The 18,448-nt window shown below is 31.8% G+C and overlaps 1 non-coding gene across 1 annotated transcript; it reads right to left on the reverse strand.

The window, feature by feature from the left end:
* Positions 1-2,391: 2,391 nt before the first annotated feature.
* LOC131172291 (small nucleolar RNA R71) lies at positions 2,392-2,498 on the reverse strand. Its single transcript, XR_009142773.1, has one exon. It is a non-coding gene; the product is annotated as a small nucleolar RNA R71 (small nucleolar RNA).
* Between the last annotated feature and the right edge of the window lie 15,950 nt (positions 2,499-18,448).

The raw sequence follows: 18,448 nt of genomic DNA on the forward strand, positions 1-18,448 counted from the left end.
ATAGTTTCATTAAATAAAATGCAATACAAGGCATGCCTAGTGATGCATACATTTTGCATAGTCATTTAGGTCTAATTTCATAGCCATTTTATTTTATTATTAGTCATTTTTAGCCAATTTCATTAGTTATTTAGTTAGTTTTTCATAGTTATCAATTTTGCATTAATTTGTAATTTTTACTTTGTTTTGTAGGAAAAATGGTGTTTTTGAAGGACTGAAGAGAAATTTTGCCATTGAGGAGTGACTTCTACAGCCAAAGATGTCAAAAACAAGTTTTCAAGCTGAAATATGCATTGACCAAATTGTGCATAACTTGCCGCATAAGTTATGCAGATCTGCATAAGGAGAAAAATCACTGTTCCAATACCTGCCGAAATGTGCATAAGGAGACTGCATAGCTTATGCACATTCACGCCTCCCTTATGCACTTTCACGGAATTGTGCATAACCTATGCACCAAGTCATGTAGTTTCGCATAAGTGAACCAAAAACCAGCTAAATCGCATAAGGGATCGCATGACTTATGCATCCACTTATGCAAATTCCATAAAGAGTTCATTAATGAGCTGGCAGAAGATTCCCTCAGAAAATCCCTCCTCAAACACACCATTTTAGGGCTCCATGTCAGAAAATGCTATATATAGTCCCATTTCCCATTTTAGAAGGGGAGAGAAGGAGCAGAAAAGGAAAGGGAGAGGAGAGGCAGAATTGGAGGAGTCACTTTCACCTTCCACACCATTTTCAACCAAGATTTGCAGATTTCTTTCTTTCCTTATATTTTTCCTACATTTCTAGTGTTTAATTTCTTGTTTCTTAGCTTAGATTGAAGCTTATTTTCATATAAACTCAGATTTTCTTGTAAGGATTATGGGTAGTGAGTAGTTTACTTTTGATTCTGGAGTAAGGGTTGTAATATTTGAGATATTTTGTGGGTTTTGATTGGGTAATCCATATTTTGTGGTCTTAATGAGTTTTATTCATTTCTTGTATGCTTAATGACATGCTTAGTGTAGGATCCCATTAAGCGATGTTCTTAATCCATGGTTGAGGCACCGAAAGGAGAAAGCCTTGTGATAGATAATCAAGAAATTGGACTTAATTAACTTAGATCTAGAAATAGACTAAGGATTAAGAGGATTCACAGATTAATTAAAGAACTTAATGGGTCTTAATTAATTCTAACTCCACGAAAGTAAGATTAGTTTGATTAAGACACTCTTTGTCTCACTCGAAAGGGTATTCAAAGGATTTAAGAATTAATCTCCTTAAAACCCGTAAGTTTCACAAGATTAGATAACCAATTTAAAAATCCCAAAATAGCTCGAATATGAAATCCCGAACTCCGGAATCGCCTTTTTACCATAGTTAATTTTCAATTGAATTTAATTGCTTGCCATTTTAAATCTTTCTATATTTGAACTTGCTTATCTCAATTTGATGCAATTTTAGTTAAATCATTACATTGTTGAATAGATTATTAATTTTGCACGTATAGATTTCATACTCCATTACCCATCCATTCATTACTTTAATTTCAAAAATAGCTCAATTTAGTCAACTTTTTATATCAAAAATTCAATCATTAACACAACTCCTCGTGGGAACGATATCTTTTCTATATTACTTGTACGACTCGTGCACTTGCGGTTGGGACACACCAAGTTTTTGGCGCCGTTGCCGGGGAGTTGTTTGTTTAAGATTGAATTCTTGATTATTTTAGTTGTTTTTATTTTTATTTTTGTTATCTTTTCATTTTGTGTTTGTTTGTTCTTTTTCAGGTACTTTTAATCTTTTATGAGAAGAGCTAGAAGCACAAGTGACACATCCTTATTGTTCAATCCTGAAATTGAGAAATTTTGTAAAGCCAACAAGAAAGAAACCAGAAAAAGAAAAGAAGTTTTGAGAGAAACTGAATTAGAAGAAGTCATGGCTAATGAAAGAATGAGAATTGGTGTTAATGCTGGAAATGATCGAAACAATGAAATTGCAGCCCAAGGTGAAGAAGTTGTTAATGCTAATGTGCCTAGGGGAAGTATGATGGATCATGCTTTTCCTCGTTTTGATGACTTAAGAGAGAGCATAGCAAGACCAAGAATTGATGCAAATAGTTACAAAATGGATTTTGGAGTTCTTCAAATGATTCAGAATTCTCAATTCGGAGGACATCCTTCTGAAAATCCACACACACATCTGAAGAAGTTTGCTATGATTTGTGACATGCAAAAACAACCTGGAATGTCTGATGATGCAGCAAGATTGAAGTTATTCCCATTCTCTTTGAAAGATAGAGCATTGGATTGGCTTGATTCTTTACCTCACAACTCCATTACAAATTGGGAGCAGCTCACTGACGCATTTCTTGCACAATATTTTCCACCTGGAAAAACTCAAGAACTGAGGAATCAAATGACAACTTTCAGACTAAGAGAAGATGAAACTCTCTATGAGTCATGGATGAGATGGAAGGAATTAGAGAGACAATGCCCACATCATGCCATTCCGAAATGGATGATAAATCAGAATTTTTACACAAATGTCACTCCTGCTATCAGAGGAATTATTGATGCTCAAACAGGAGGAGAATTTATTATGAAGCATGAAGATGAAGCTTATGAGCTATTGGAGAAAATTGCAAAGAATACTCATCTTTGGAGTAGTCCAAGAGGACCAGCTCCAACTCAAAGGAGGCAAGCTGCTGGAATGTATGATCTTGATCCGTTCAACATGATTAATGCAAAGTTCGATGCACTTACAAATGTTTTGGCTAAGAAGATGGAAGATTTGAGTATGTTGGTTAGTTCATCATCATCATCTGGAAGTTCACAACAAGTGGCTTATGCAGAGGGAACTACCAGCTGTGGAGTAGACTATGGAGAGCAAGCAGCATATGTTGGTAATTATGGAAACAAGCAAATGGGGAATTCTTACTCTAAAACCTATAATCCAACTTGGAGGAATCATCCCAACTTTTCATGGGGAAATCAACAAAGTCAAGTTCCAAATTAGAATTTTCAACCACAACAGCAACAAGGAATTCCATATCAGCAAAATAGGCAACCATTGCCTAATTTTCAGCAGAAAACTATGAATCCTCCACCAAAATAGCAAGAACAAAGTTCCACCACTGAAGCTTTATTACAACAGATTCTTGCCAACCAAAATAAGCATGATGAGGAGATGAGAGAGATGAAAGCAAGGCTAGAACAGATGCAAACACATAATGTATCTTTGGAAAATCAGATTGCACAACAAGCATCTTCCTCAGGTACCAAGTCTTTTGGTAAGCTTCCAAGTCAACCAGAAAACCCAAGAGAGCAGTGTCAAGCTATTACTTTAAGAAGTGGGAAAGTTGTAAATAATGAGAAGAGTGAAAAAAATGAGAAAAAATAGTGAGAAGAGAGAAAATGAGAAAGAAACTGATGAGGATGAAAAACAAGAAAGTAAAAAACAAGAGAGTGCAGAAAAATGTAAAGAGAAAATTGAAGAGAAGGAAGAGAAGTATATACCTCCTGAGCCCTACAAGCCACAGCTTCCCTTTCCACAAAGATTTCACAAAGCCAAGCTTGATAAGCAATTTGGGAAGTTCTTAGAAGTTTTGAAGAAGCTTTACATAAATGTGCCTTTTGTTGATACTTTTTCACAAATGCCCTCTTATGCGAAATTCTTAAAAGAAATTCTCTCAAACAAGAGAAGAATTGAAGACCATGAAACTGTATCCTTAACTGAGGAATGTAGTGCTATCCTCCAAAGGAAACTTCCTCCAAAGCTCAAGGATCCAGGGAGTTTTTCAATTCCATGCCACATTGGGGAATCATGTTCTACAAAAGCTTTATGTGATTTAGGGGCTAGTGTTAGTCTTATGCCCCTCTCCATCTATGAGAAGCTCAACATGGGAGATCTTAAGCCAACCCACATTTCTCTTCAGTTAGCTGACAGATCAATTAAGTATCCTGAAGGAATTTTGGAGAATGTGCCTCTAAAGGTTGGGAAGTTCTACATACCTGTGGATTTTGTCATCTTGGACATGGAGGAAGATTCTAATATTCCAATCATTTTGGGGAGGCCTTTCCTGGCTACAGCTGGTGCTTTGATTGACGTGAAAGGAGAAAAATTGACTCTTAGAGTTGGTGAAGAGCAATTAGTTTTCAATATTAATAACACTATGAAGAAGCATCATTCTGAAGCTGATACTTGTTTGAGAGTTGATATTATTGATGAGCTGGTTGAAGAACACTTTAGAAAGAGATATCCGGAAGATCCACTTGAAAATTGCTTGGTTCATGGAGAAGGCATAGACTGTGACAACCCTCATGTGGCTGCATATGCTCAACATTTAGAGGGTAGTCCACCATTCATTTCTGCTCCAGTTTTTCAACTTACACAAAAGGAAAAAGCAGAATCTAAGCAATCATCATTCAAGGAAGAAGATGCACTTAAGGTAGAACTTAAGCAACTTCCTTCTCAGCTCACCTAGTATTTAACTACATAAATATATTTATAAGTGAATGCATGAGCATGTCTTGAATATTTAATAATATTATCCAAATGTCACTGGTGAGGCTGAGAAGATGAGGAAGGTTGACTCGGATCACATAAACAGTCATATTCAAGAAATTTATCAATATTAACTCAAAACAAAAAACTAAAGAGCCTAAGACACCTTAGGTTTATGCTGAAAATCTGATAGAATTTTTCTTGTACCTAAAACCTATCCAACCTGCAAAATAACTCAACTAATACTTTTCAATATAAAAGGCCTCAGGCTCACAACACAACAACTACATAATGCCTCTCTTGAGTTTGCCAAACTAATCAATTCTCACATAAAATAATTATTTAAAAATTCACAATGTTACATTAGTGCTCCCAGTGCATGAATAATTAGTTCTTAATCTTTATAATTTAATAAATTTAAGAGAATTGAATGCTTAACTTAATTCTAAATCTTTATAAAAAGCTTAGTAACACTCTCAATTAATCTATTTTGTTTTTAATTTTGATGCTAATTAAAATTTTAAAAAATAATTTTTTAAAAAATATAATTTTACTCTCATTTATTAAAATAATTAAAGCAAAACACACGCGCATAATATCTATAAGTAATGTGAAAATACAAGTTTTATTTCAAAGAGTAAATTAATTGAAATATATGTATACATAATTTATTAAAATATTATCTACTTATAACTAACAAAATTTAATCTTACAATTTCTTTTTTTGTTTTGACTTTTATGTTACATAAGTCATCAAACAATTATAAATATTGAAAATATATTGTAAATCTTCAAATGTAAATTTAAATACAAAATTTGGATTGAATAAAACCAAAAAAAATTGTCTATTTTTTGAATTTTAGTAAGATATATATAATAAATTAATAATCATAAAATTTGATGTTTTAATTTATTTTTTTTATTTTATTTTTTTTCACTATTAAATTAAAACTTATCATTTCATTTAAAGATAATTATTAACAAAATAAAATTTATTTTATAAAAACAAAATTATAGTAAAAACTATCAAGAAAATAGGAGATTTTGAATTCAAGTATTTTCATGTCTTATGGGCTTCCTAGAGGATTTAATTCATCTTCATAGTTACCCTTTATTTATGATAAATATTGAACTGTTTCTTTAATTTTAAAAATTTATATAAAAATGGATGTGTTAGGAATTTTATAGATTTTGTTAAAATTGAAGATAATCTTGGTCAAATTATGTATTAATTTATTTTTAATTTAAGTTTACAAAAATAATTGAGTTGTTTTGCACATTAATGACTAGTCAAATTAATATTGTAAGACATTCACTTATATTCATCCTTTAATCTTTGTATTTTCTCGGTGTAGGACAAGTATTCTTAATAATCTAATATGAGCCTAATTATACAGTCTTATGAGTGATTGAAACCCACAACTTAAATTGGACTTTGAAAAAAATACTAGTCAAATTACATATTAATTGATTTTTAATTTAAGTTTACACAAATAGTTGAATTCCTTTACACATAAAAATAACTAGTCAAAATAGTACAAGACATCCACTTATATTAATCTTTGTATTTTCTCAATGTGAGATAAGTATTCCCAACATAAGTAGTATTAGCTATAGGCAAAAATCCATCACCAATATATTTTTAAATATATATAATTATAAAATTAAAAATTTTAAAGGTTGTAACTTGTAATAATAATAAAAAAATGAATTGTATTACAATTATATCTAGTTTTTCTAATTTTAAAAATTTCAAGTATTTTTTTGTACATTGAAAGGAAAATTATAAAAAAATAAATTTAATAGCAATGTATTATTATTATTATTATTATTATTATTATTATTATTATTATTATTATTATTATTATTATTATTATTATTATTATTATACGGATACTTACCAAGCAGAGTTAGAGATTCAAATTGTGTTGAGAATGGATTAATAATGCAACATAAATTCCGGTTTTTGATGTAGCCAACATATCGGAGATAAATGTTAATTTTCAAATATTGTGATATTTAAATTTAAATTTAAGCGTAATTATTAAATTTATAAAATATAAAAATAATCACATAATAATATTTTTTTAACTTTATAATAAATTAAATTAAATAATTCGTTTAATTAGTTATTATTAAATAGTGTCTAAAAACAGATTTCGTTATGAATTTGGTTTTGTAAATTGAACCAAGAATCAATAATGGCTGTGATTCTACATAAAATTTATATGACCTAAAGGTACTCGATTGTTTTTAATCTAAAACTTCGGATCAAATGAGATCTTAATTAATAAATTTAATAATGATCAGATCAAAAATAAAGAAAGATTAAAAAATAAATATTTTGTGGTTTTGTGCTTTACTATATGAAGAACCGTAATTTGATTTTTGTCAATTTGATATCATGTATTTTCTTTCATTAGCAAATATAGTACAAACTAGAGCTGTGCGGTTTTGGTTCCGTTTCGGTTCTTTGTAAGAACCAGAACCAGAACCAGAACCAAACTTCGGTTCTTTCATTTTTTGATTCAAAAGAGGAGCCAAATTTCAATTTCAGTTCTAATTCAATTCTAGTTTTGGTTCTACTTTCGGATCCAATTTCAGTTCCAATTCGATTTAGTTCTTGATTCATACACTTAAAATTGCAATATTATTATATGTCTTTTAAAAGAACAAAAATAATTATATATTTTTAAAATCAAAATATCAATAAAAATAATAGTACTAATTAATATTAAAATAATAATACCAATATCAAAATAAATATCAATAAAGTAACATAAATATAATAAATTATACCAAAAAATACTAAAATGAAACTAATAATTTCTATATAAAAATATAAGATAACACTAAATATCCATAATGTTGACACTAAATGAGGAAAGCTTAGTGGGCTAGTATTCTGCTCATATCCCTTCAACTCATGGCGCTTGGATTGTCATGCTATAGGAAGTTAGAGTTATGTCTCTACTATAAGCTTAAATTTTTTGCATGGTGGTAAACGCTTGATTGTACAATTGACACCAGAGCTGAGGTCATAGGTTCAAATCCTTGGCAACTGCTTAGCTTAGTGAGCTAGCACTCTACCCAGATCCCTTCAACCCATGGCGCTTAGGCTGCTACGCTATAAGGGGTTGAGTTGCGCCTCTGCTAAAAATTTAAATTTTTGGTATGGTGGCAAGTGCTCGATCCTACACATAATAAGTTCTATAATATTTCCCTCCAAATTATAAAATAATAGCAAATCAATGAGTACAATATGAGTTATGATTAATGTAACCTAAGTTAAGGGCAAAAAACTATGCAATTTTTGGCTTTAGAGAAATTTTTTATTATATTTTCATTCAACTCTTTAAAATTAAAATTTTGATGGACAATGTATAATTTTTACTAATTTAAATTTTGATTCACAATACTAAGTATTAAAAATAAATTTTAAGTACAAACTAGGGCTGTGCGGTTTTGGTTTCGTTTCGGTTCTTTGTAAGAACCAGAACTAGAACCAGAACCAAACTTCGGTTTTTTCATTTTTTGATTCAAAAGAGGAGCCAAATTTCAATTTCAGTTCTAATTCAATTCTAGTTTTGGTTCTACTTTCAGAACCAATTTCAGTTCCAATTCGGTTTAGTTCTTGATTCATACACTTAAAATTGAAATATTATTATATGTCTTTTAAAAGAACAAAAATACTTATATATTTTTAAAATCAAAATATCAATAAAAATAATAGTACTAATTAATATTAAAATAATAATACCAATATCAAAATAAATATCAATAAAGTAACAAAAATATAATAAATTATACCAAAAAATACTAAAATGAAACTAATAATTTCTACATAAAAATATAAGATAACACTAAATATCCATAATGTTGACACTAAATGAGGAAAGCTCAGTGGGCTAGTATTATGCTCATATCCCTTCAACTCATGGCGCTTGGATTGTCATGCTATAGGAGGTTAGAGTTATGTCTCTACTAAAAGCTTAAATTTTTTGCATGGTGGTAAACGCTTGATCGTACAATTGACATCAGAGCTGAGGTCATAGGTTCAAATCCCTAGCAACTGCTTAGCTTAGTGAGCTAGCACTCTACCCAGATCCTCTCAACCCATGGCGCTTGGGCTGCTAAGCTATAAGGGGTTGAGTTGCGCCTCTGCTAAAAATTTAAATTTTTTGTATGGTGGCAAGTGCTCGATCCTACACATAATAAGTTCTATAATACTTCCCTCCAAATTATAAAATAATAGCAAATCAATGAGTATAATATGAGTTATGATTAATGTAACCTAAGTCAAGGGCAAAAAACTATGCAATTTTTGGCTTTAGAGAAATTTTTTATTATATTTTCATTAAACTCTTTAAAATTAAAATGTTGATGGACAATGTATAATTTTTACTAATTTAAATTTTGATTCACAATACTAAGTATTAAAAATAAATTTTATTTTAATATAATAGATATTTATAAAAATTTTATAGATTATAATTGTAACACCTCTATATTCGGTACTGCGTTCTACTGTTCCGGTGACCGGTGTCTGTCCGGACAACTAGGATGCCTGGAACTACGCTTAAATGTTAGTGAGGAGACATAAAATAATGAAATACAATAGAAGAAAATACAAGAAAAAAATTAAGGAAAAATAAAAGATAGAAAATGAAACTAAGTTAAACGAGCCATCACCGCAGTGATGGGTGACCGCACGGGAAAGTTACGGCGCAGGCAATAGCTGACCCCAGGACCGCGGGAAACTCTCGGAATCAAGTTTTGAGACATAATTAAAGATTTATTGAAGTATAATTGACATTAGAAATGTCAAAGAAAATTAAAGAATTAGTACAAAGAAAAACGAAAAATTCAATAAACTAATAAAAATCGGTGTTACCGAAAAATCGACAATGCAACCTGAAGAGGGGCATTTTGGTCATTTGACACAAAGAGTTGACTTTTGACCTAAATGTCCATTAAAAATAAGTAGTATTAAATTTTAAAAATGCCATGAAAATGAGAAACTTGACATATAATGTAAATAGTGAGAAATTAGGGTGTTATTTGCAATTAGGAAAGTTAGGATTATTTAAATGCTTAATTAAGGTTAAGTGGAGCACTAAGTGGACTATTTAAACATTAGTGGACAAGAAGGGCAGCACTAACCTTCATCTTCAACCTTCATCTTCAACATTGCCAAATTGAACTTTCAAAGGAAACTCCAGAGCCGGCCAAAGTTAGAGCTCCATGCCATCCATGATCCAACCATCCAAACTTCAATCCTCCTTCATTAAAAGTTGTCTACACAACATGGGAAAGAGATAGACAGCAAGAAGGAGAGGATTTAGTGAAGTTTTGGACAAGCTTTAAAAGAGGTAAGTGCTTATTTTCCTCACTTGCTTCATTAAACTTGTAATTGAGGTTATGATGAGTAGGAATATGAAAGAATTTGAAGAAATTGTTGAGTGTTGACAAGTCTCCAATTTGGCAGCCCTCATGTCCATGGGAGTATGAATTATTTCTTCATGTAAATGGTGATTTGAGGTGTTGATTAAAGTGCTTAAATGTATAAGAGTTTAATTAGCATGTGTATGTTTGAATTGTATATTTGAAGTAAGGTTATGAAGTCAATATGGAAGTTGAAGCATATGTGCCAATTTGGGCAGCCTTGATGTGCTTAGGAAGTCCTTATTTTCATGCATATTTAATGTTGATTAATGAGAAATGGTATGTATATTGTTAATTTTGATTAGTTAAATTAGGTTTGGAGAGTTAAAATTGTGGTTGGATATTGATTTAATTGGGTGTGATAGATATTTACTTGAATTGAATTGTTAATGGACATTGATTTGATCAATTGAGTGTTGTTGGATATAGAACAATTGAGTTATTGCTGGATATTGATCAATTGGGTTGTGGTTGGACAATTGGCCAAATTGCAAAGTACATGATGTCCATTAGAAGTGCAAAGTTACAATGTAGGTTATGCTTATTGAAAACAGTATGTATTTTAGGTTATAAGTGAATTTGTGTGACCCTAATTAGTATGAGGCCAATTGGAGGCAAAACTAGACATAAAATAGGCCAACTGTCATGGAGAAGTGTTGCCCAAATTCTACCTAGAAGTGACCTAAAAGAATGACCAAATCCGAAATTGCATGACATGAAAACCTAGAATTTTGACCATATGAACAGTAGTTAGTATTTTGGCTATAACTCACTCAAAACTGGTCTAAATGACCTGAAATTTATACCATGGAAAGCTTAGACATAGAGCTACAACTCTTATGAAGACACTAAAGCCTAGAAATGATCAGAACCAAGTCAAAATGCTTGCAAAAATTGGGTTACCAAAACTAGCCGAATTGACTTTGACCTAAAAATGACCTAAACTTTGCAATATAAGTGCAACTTGACCAGCATTAGTAAAATGACCATAACTTGGTCCATAGAACTCCAAATGACATGAAATCAGTCCCAAAATTTCAATAAGACATAGATTTACAATATTGGTAATTTGACCAAAACCCAAAAATCAAGGGAACTAGGTCAATTAACTTGATTAAATTGGCACACTAAATCTGGAATTAGCACATTTGACCATAAAATCTATAAAATTCAAATAAGCATATCTCCCACTAGAAGTGTCCAATTTAAATGAGCCATACCAATGTGGAAAGCTAAGAAAGAGACCTAAAACATTGTTTTGGCAACTTCCTCAAATTATAAATGTATAAGGTCAAAATTTAAGGTCAAAGCCATTGACCTAATTGAGGACCATGCCAATATAGGACATTTGAGTCCAAGTTAACAATTTGTCTATAAAGAATTCTATAAGACTTGAAAAATGGTAAGCAAAATTTCTAATTGTCCCTAAGAAATAAGGCAACAATACTTATGAAGAATGCTAGACCTCAATGTGATTACAAATAGTGCAAATAAATTAGTAAATTCAGAACCGAAAATGTCTTAAAAGGAAACTAAGATTTAGATTTGACCTAGTTATGGTTAATTGACCATAACTTGAGCTATACAACTCCAAATGGAGTGATTCAAAAAGGAAATCAAAGAAGACATAATGAGAAACAATTTAATGAAAAGAAATCTGTTAAATTTACACTGGAGCCTGATCTAATAGACAGTAAACATAAACTGAAAAATGGCAATAAAATGCAATAAGCTTTAAAATGAAATTGGTAACATAGACCAACACTTAGAGACTATAAAATGTGACAAATTGGGAACATTAAAATTGACTCACTTAGAGTGCATCAAAGGTCAATATTATAGGTTGACTAATGAAATGAATTGAAGGAAATAGTACTAAAAAAATTTAGATATTGGATTTTATTGTTAGAAACAATTTAACAGAGTATTGAAATACTTTAAATTGTGTGTTTCAGTTGAAAAGGATATTGAAAAGCATAAGGAACATTGAGTCAAGGCCTAAAGGCGACTCAAACTAAGTCTGTGCACAATACTTTTTATATTCACTGCTTTTACTAGAAACTTTATTTGGAGAAATGAGTTATGAATAATTTTTTATTGTTTTGGCTTTGAGAATTTTATTTGAGAATTATTGTGTTGCCTACTTTGTAAATGGAAATTTTGAGATAAAAAGTGTTTAGTGGTATCAGAGCAAAGTAGGGACGGCGATACGTAACGCCTACGATTCCTAGGAACTCTCACGCGTGAACTGTGGCGAAGCGTGACTCTCCGCCTAGGAGCCTGTAGGGACGGTGATACGTAGCACCTGCAAGTGCTCTGATAGGTACACTATATTCGTCCTCCATTTATGGGGTGAGTATGACTATATTCCTCCCTCTTTGACTTGCTAGTCTGAGGTGAGTATGGATGAGTACTCATTAGCTAGCTAGCCACCTCCCTCATTGATTTTGATTAGTGGGCTGTGTATCTCTTGCCGTGGTGTAAAATACGGCATGTTCGGAAAAGTTTGTATCATGACTTAAGTTGTGTTATTGATTTGCAACACTATGTTATTCAATTGTTTGATCAAATTTGTGTTATATGAGCTTTGAAAATTGTGAATTATTTGAATTGTAAATTATCAATAAAAGTTTTGTATACCGTATTTTAAATTGTTATTGTGTACCACTGAGTAAATTTTACTCAGCGATAGCTTTTTCATTACTGTCGTAGGTAGATAGACAAACAGAGCAGCAGAGTAGGCTGCTTGTGCTACACTTTGGGATTTTGCCGAGTATATTAAGTATACCACCTTTTTGTAATTTTTTTTGTAATGTATGTGCACTATATGTATATATTGTACTTGGTCTTGAGTAGACTAAAGTTATAAATTATTTTGACCTGTAAAAATGTTATACTATAATTTTCTTATCTCAGCTTTGAAATACTAAGTTATTTTGCATTCTATTTTTGAAACTACTGAAAGTGATGTTGAGTTGAGTTTAACTTATGTTTGAGAAAATTTAATTGTGTTGAGCCATATTGGAGTTTGGGACCGAAACAAATATATGGGAAGTGTTTTCTACAGGTTTTTGAAGAATTGTTTTGCTCAAAATATAAACGGCACTCCGTCGAAATTTTTATAAAAGTTGTGGCTATTTCAGACCTAATGTGTGATTTAACTTCGATTAAAAAGTTTTTACACCTGTCAAAAGTGCTCACCACTTTAAAAAGAAGTAAGATATTGTTTAAAATCCCTTGTAGTGTATTTAATGGGTTACTGGTAAGCGAAGTACGGTAATTCATTAGGTATACTATGGGATCATGTTACATCTTACGGAGGCGTAGGGTGTGACATGTTTAGTGGTATCAGAGCAAGTTTTTAAATTCTATTTTGACCTGTAATTTGAATATTTTTCCTTCATATTACAACTGCTCAATGTCATGGTTTGATACATATAGTACATTACATCATAAATATGATCTAATGGAGAGAAATCTTCTTGTGTTGGTTGTATAAGAAATAGAAAATCCTGTGAAAAGATATGGAAGAGAAGAATAAGACAATAGAATAGTCTGTGACGGCGGAAGTACAAGGTGAGGCCCCAGCCCCTCAGAGAGTTAGAAGTCTGACTTTACTAGCCCCACCTGTACAAATTACTGCACAAATGACCCAGCAAATGGCCACTTTCTTTCAACAAATGACTGATAATCTGTCAGCCCAAGCCCAAGTATAAACCTAACCCCACAAGGGCAACGTGAAATAGAGAAAAAGGGGAGAAACCTATGAGTCAGTGCTCGAATAGTCATTTAAGAAATAAAGACAAGACGTAAAAGAACAATTTCCTTTTAGGAAATGGGGCCAAACAGTGGCCACAAACTGTCCAAAGTGATATGTAAAGTTAAAATCCCGAAATTGAACCTAAAGAAAGGTTCTTGAAAAACATTATTGGCTTATCCCTACCAAGTCACTATATACTAAATTACTTGAAACAGGTATGTGGGACCCATTTTTCTACTGTACATTGATATGGAAATTTCGTTATCACTACATGCTAAATCACATGAAATAGTGATGTGGAACCCACCTTTTCCATAATACATGGACGAAGATTTTGTTAGACAATTAATAATGCTTAATTGCCCAAAGTAAACTTAGACTTATATGTATTGTATGGATCGATTGGTATATCAATTAGGGATTACAGATAGCAGTACTACCTACATAGAAAGTCATGGATTGGCAATATATGTTTGATATGATTTTAAAAGATAATGAATATCGGTATCAGGGGGCTTGCAGGGACGGCAATACGTAATACCTGCAAAGTGCTCTGATAGGTACCACCCAAGGGCTTGCAGGGACGGTGATATGTAATGCCTACAGGTGCTTTGATAGGTACCCTTAATTGTCACCAAAGATAGAGAAGGGACTTGCAGGGACGGCGATACGTAACGCCTGCAAGTGCTTTGATAGGTTACTTAGGCATAAATATAAGTAATGAGTTTTAAATTTAAATAATTACATGAAGAGATCACTGATATGACTTTAAAAGACACAGAAGGAAATAAGTGTACAGATAAGATGTTAGAAAACCTAGTCCATGAGGTTATAACGTAGTGACTATGTAATGTTCTCGATGTTTGTATTGTAAGCTGCAGATTACAGTCCGACATGAGATTATTGTGTAGAGCTACGTGCTTCCTCGTGGTATACCAAGATAAGAATGTTTGTAAGTAGTCTTTGATTTGGTACAGAAGAGTACTATTATGGGAAATAAATATGAAAATTTTAATTAGAAATTGAAAACTTTAAAACTAACATAATGAAAGGTCGCTATTAGTCAGTGACTCGATTACACTAATGTGAGTTGCCGATACAACAGGAATTACTATAAAATTTGAGATTTTAGTATGACTATAAATTAAAAAGAATACCTTGAGGACAAAGATATCTAGACCTCGATATGGAGTTTTATAGTTATTTTGATATTTTGTCAAAAAGAAATGATTTAGGCATTTGAGACATTTATGTGAGATAAATGTAAAATACCTAGACGAGGGCAAGTTAACAGAATTGGAGTAAGTAAAGGAGACGGAAAGACTAGTAAGGATTCTAGCATGAGAAATCAAGGAACTAATGAATAAGAGAATTTCATGAGTGGAAACATAAAAGGCAAAGGACACAATGATGGGAAATTGAGTAAAATTATGAGATAACGATATCAGTTATATAAATCCAATAAATTATTGAAAATTGATAGATAAAAGAGTAGTGGAAGTAAAAATTTGAATCGTTGGTTCAGATGTAACAAAGAAATGTTACGAATATGAGTAAGATTGTTGACTAGAATGGTCAGAGGACCAATGATTAGATAAATAATTCTAATATGACCACAATGGTCATTCGATAAGGAAACATGAATTGAAATATTAGACAGAACGATAGTAAGAGAACATTAGTGTTATACGAACAAATTAAATATTGTATTAGATTGTTAAAAGTCTTACACAAACTTAAAGGAAAGAAGATTATATGATTGTATAGAAAAGAGAAAAACTAAGTTCTCACTCCATAGGATCACACAAGGTCCTAGAAAGAATGGATTTATTAGTACACAGAATTGCTTACCTCTAAAAAGTGAAATGAATTTAAATTCAACGTATGATGGAAAAACTCATAAAGATCTTAGTACATGAGGTGAAACAGCTGAGAAATAAATGTATATAATTGTTTAAGGAATTATGGACCATCATTCAGGCTAGGAAGTTACTTAGAAACGAGAGGAGGATATGAGGAGGCAGCACTCACAGTTGTTCAGAGACTAAAATCAGGTAAAATTTCGAGACGAAATTTATTTTAGGGGGGGGAGAATTATAACACCCCTATATTCAGTACTGCGTTCTATTGTTCCGGTGATCGGTGTCTGTCCGGACAACTAGGATGCCTGGAACTACGCTTAAATGTTAGTGAGGAGACATAAAATAATGAAATACAATAGAAGAAAATACAAGAAAGAAATTAAGGAAAAATAAAAGATAGAAAATGAAACTAAGTTAAACGAGCCAGCACCGCAGTGATGGGTGACCGCACGAGAAAGTTACGGCGCAGGCAATAGCCGACCCAAGACTGCGAAAAACCCTCGGAATTAAGTTTTGAGACATAATTAAAGATTTATTGAAGTATAATTGACATTAAAAATGTTAAAGAAAATTAAATAAATAGTACAAAGAAAAACGAAAAATTCAAGAAACCGATAAAAATCGGTGTTACCGAAAAATCGACAATGCAACCTGAAAAGGGGCATTTTGGTCATTTGACACCAAGAGTTAACTTTTAACCTAAATTTCCATTAAAAATAAGTAGTATTAAATTTTAAAAATGCCATGAAAATGAGAAACTTGACATATAATGTAAATAGTGAGAAATTAGGGTGTTATTTGCAATTAGGAAACTTAGGATTATTTAAATGCTTAATTAAGGTTAAGTGGAGCACTAAGTGGACTATTTAAACATTAGTGGACAAGAAGGGCAGCACTAACCTTCATCTTCAACCTTCATCTTCAACATTGCCGAATTGAACTTCTAAAGGAAACTCCATAGCTGGCCAAAGTTAGAGCTCCATGCTATCCATGATCCAACCATCCAAACTTCAATCCTCCTTCATTAAAAGTTGTCTACACAACATGGGAAAGAGATAGGCAAAAAGAAGGAGAGGATTTCGTGAAGTTTTGGACAAGCTTTAAAAGAGGTAAGTGCTTATTTTCCTTACTTGCTTCATTAATCTTGTAATTGAGGTTATGATGAGTAGGAATATGAAAGAATTTGAACGAATTGTTGAGTGTTAACAAGTCTCCAATTTGGCAGCCCTTATGTCCATGGGAGTATGAATTATTTCTTCATGTAAATGGTGATTTGAGGTGTTGATTAAAGTGCTTAAATGTATAAGAGTTTAATTAGCATGTGTATGTTTGAATTGTGTATTTGAAGTAAGGTTATGAAGTCAATATGGAAGTTGAAGCATATGTGCCAATTTGGGCAGCCTTGATGTGCTTAGGAAGGCCTTATTTTCATGTATATTTAATGTTGATTAATGAGAAATGGTATGTATATTGTTAATTTTGATTAGTTGAATTAGGTTTGGAGAGTTAAAATTGTGGTTGGATATTGATTTAATTGGGTGTGATAGATATTTACTTGAATTGAATTGTTAATGGACATTGATTTGATCAATTGAGTGTTGTTGGATATAGAACAATTGAGTTATTGCTGGATATTGATCAATTGGGTTGTGGTTGGACAATTGGCCAAATTGCAAAGTACATGATGTCCATTAGAAGTGCAAAGTTACAATGTAGGTTATGCTTATTGAAAACAGTATGCATTTTAGGTTATAAGTGAATTTGTGTGACCCCAATTAGTATGAGGCCAATTGAAGGCAAAACTAGACATAAAATAGGCCAACTTTCATGTAGAAGTGTTGCCCAAATTCTGCCTAGAAGTGACCTAAAAGAATGACCAAATCCGGAATTGTATGACATGAAAACCCAGAATTTTGACCATATGAACAGTAGTTAGTATTTTGACCATAACTCACTCAAAACTGGTCCAAATGACTTGAAATTTATACCATGAAAAGCTTAGACATAGAGCTATAACTCTTATGAAGACACCAAAGCCTAAAAATGACCAGAACTAAGTCAAAATGCTTGCACAATTTGGGTTACAAAAACTGGCCGAATTGACTTTGACTTAAAAATGACCTAAACTTTGCAATATAAGTGCAACTTGACCAGCATTAGTAAAATGACCATAACTTGGTCCATAGAACTCCAAATGACATGAAATCAGTCCCAAAATTTCAATAAGACATAGATCTACAATATTGGTAATTTGACCAAAATCCAAAAATCAAGGAAACTAGGTCAATTAACTTGATTAAGTTGGCACACTAAATCTGGAATTAGCACATTTGACCATAAAATTCAAAAAATTCAAATAAACATATCTCCCACCAAAAGTGTCCAATTTAAATGAGTCATACCAATCTGGAAAGCTAAGAAAGAGACCTAAAATATTGTTTTGGATAACTTCCTCAAATTATAAATGTATAAGATCAAAATTTAAGGCCAAAGCCATTGACCTAATTGAGGACCATGCCACTATAGGACTTTTGAGTCCAAGTTAACAATTTGTCTATAAAGAATTCTATAAGACTTGAAAAATGGTAAGCAAAATTTTTAGTTGTCCCTAAGACATAGGGTAACAATACTTATGAAGAATGCTATACCTCAATATGATTACAAATAGTGCAAATAAATTAGTAAAATCAGAATCGAAAATGTCTAAAAAGGAAACTAAAATTTAGATTTGACCTAGTTATGGTTAATTGACCATAACTTGAGCTATACAACTCCTAATGGAATGATTCAAAAAGAAAATCAAAGAAGACACAATAAGAAACAATTTAATGAAAAGAGATCTGTTAAATTTACATTGTAGCCTGGTCCAATAGACAGTAAACATTGG

The sequence above is a fragment of the Hevea brasiliensis genome, chromosome 13 (genome assembly GCF_030052815.1).
Source record: "Hevea brasiliensis isolate MT/VB/25A 57/8 chromosome 13, ASM3005281v1, whole genome shotgun sequence".
In the NCBI taxonomy this organism is placed as follows: Eukaryota; Viridiplantae; Streptophyta; class Magnoliopsida; order Malpighiales; family Euphorbiaceae; genus Hevea; species Hevea brasiliensis.